At 46.6% G+C, this 2,052-nt stretch overlaps 1 protein-coding gene and 1 pseudogene across 1 annotated transcript in view; both read right to left on the reverse strand.

The window, feature by feature from the left end:
• LOC123986683 lies at window positions 1–135 on the reverse strand (annotated as a pseudogene).
• LOC123985371 (pannexin-1-like) overlaps window positions 1–2,052 on the reverse strand; it is a 14,079-nt gene that overhangs the window by 357 nt on the left and 11,670 nt on the right. The window lies entirely within an intron of this gene.

Consider the following 2,052-nt stretch of genomic DNA (forward strand, 5'->3'; position numbering starts at 1 on the left):
GGAGCAAGCCCCTATTCCATCTCCCTGCTCCAAAAATCAATTTAATATATGGTCCCCGGGTAGGAGACGTATCAGATATTAAACTGATAAGAACAGATACTACACTTGATCTTAGCCAAAAGGCCGAGAAGCGATAACGTGATGACGTCGGAGGCAAAGGCCTCATTCACCGCACACTCACTTTCACTGAGGGTGGAAAAGCTGCGGGACACTTTAAGGACAGTCGGCAAATAAGAGGAGCAAAGGACAACGAGCGACAGTCGAGGAAAATGTCACGGAGTCGCTACAAATAATGTTATTTAGAAGAAAGAAACGAAAATAAACTGGCGCCTCGACGCTTCCGGGTCACGTGGGGGGCCTTCTAATCCAATCAGAATTTAAAGCAGTAGACTCTCAACAACGTTACAATAATACAAACAACTGTGCGTATTTTACTTTAATGTTAATTCTAACAAACAAAGAGCTTTCATAACATTACAGAGTCCTCTGCGGGTGAAGAAACGGTTTGCTTTTTACGACATAGCGTCTGTTTTCAGAAACAAATGGAGCTCCGACAGTCGCAAGAGACTCTGCTCCCAGTGTGACAGAGGACATGTAGAGACAGAGCTGCACTTTCTAACCTCATGCCCTAAATATAAAACACTAAGACAAAAACACTTTGCAAACATTTCCCAAATATACCCCGAATTCATATCGCACAGAAACTCCCCTATTTACTGGGAGAAATGCCCAAATGCGAAATAATTGCTGCAAAATATGTCTCCTCATGCCATGAAGTGAGGACAACCAGTGGAACCTCAGACTAACAAATAATTGTACAGATTTTCTGACCACAACAAAGCTCCGGTGACTATGCAAGCCGAGATAACTCTGCCCCATGAGGACTTTACACTCCTTAAGAAAGCGAACAAAAAGATTGCTGACCTTATGGAAGACATCTGACGACTTTCAGAGGAACTCAAAGAGAAAGATTCCCTGCTGACTGGCTTTATGGATGTGGCTACAGTACAAGCCAAACAGATTGTTTCTCTTAGCGCAACCGCTAACATCCAGGACACCGTGCTATGGGACCCCTCTAGTCTTCCCAGGCTTTCATCCTGCTCGACTCCAAAGCATCAGTCAACATGGGCTGAAGTGGTGGTCCGTGGCTGCAAGAGAGGCTCGGACGGGGCTGCCTCTCCTCCGCACATCGGCCTCTCCAACCGCTATGCAGCCCTGTCTGACGACACTCCGGTCCATCCAGCGGATGCACCTGCGGCTTCGAGTCTCTCTGACACGGATCTCTTTCGGCGCACAGTGCCTGCTGACACTGTTGCATCTCCTCCACCGGCTGCATCTCCTGCACTGGCTGCTAACGGTGATCGGCTGGGCCGCCAGTCTGCCACAATAATTGGTGACTCCATAACCAGAAACCTCCGTTTCTTTAACGCTACCACTCACTGCTTCCCCGGTGCCACCACAGCTGACATTTTAAATCACGTCCTCCATCACAAGAGTGATAGTCCATGTCGGAACAAATGACACAGCTCTTCGGCAGTCTGAGCTGACAAAATCAGATTTTAACCGTCTTTTAAACTTTTTAAAGCAGTGTGGAAAGTCCGTTTTTATCTCTGGTCCCATTCCCACAGTCGGTCGCGGTGCTGGCCGCTTCAATAGACTCCTTGGCCTCCACGACTGGCTCCAGTCCGCCTACAGGGCTCATCATGTGTGTTTTCTGGCAAAGAATGTCTCTTATTTAAGACAGACGGACTTCACCCAAACAAACGGGGCTCAGAAATGTTAGCTGCGCGAACAACGTTACCATTTGATGCACTGTACCAGATTATAGCTTCAAGCTAATTCGCATCTCCAGTCCCTTGGCAGGTCATAGTTAATAACAATACAATAATAAATACATTTGCTAAGGCTGACACGACCCCAAGCCACATAGCTCAGCCCCAGCACAAACCAACAGCACACAAAGTTACATAAACACACAATTAAATTAAAAGCAGGTTAAGAATCTCAGATAAAAAATCTGGATCAGTGATTGCAAAGCTGAGTAGCTTTTAA

The sequence above is a fragment of the Micropterus dolomieu genome, linkage group LG17 (genome assembly GCF_021292245.1).
Source record: "Micropterus dolomieu isolate WLL.071019.BEF.003 ecotype Adirondacks linkage group LG17, ASM2129224v1, whole genome shotgun sequence".
NCBI lineage: Eukaryota > Metazoa > Chordata > Actinopteri > Centrarchiformes > Centrarchidae > Micropterus > Micropterus dolomieu.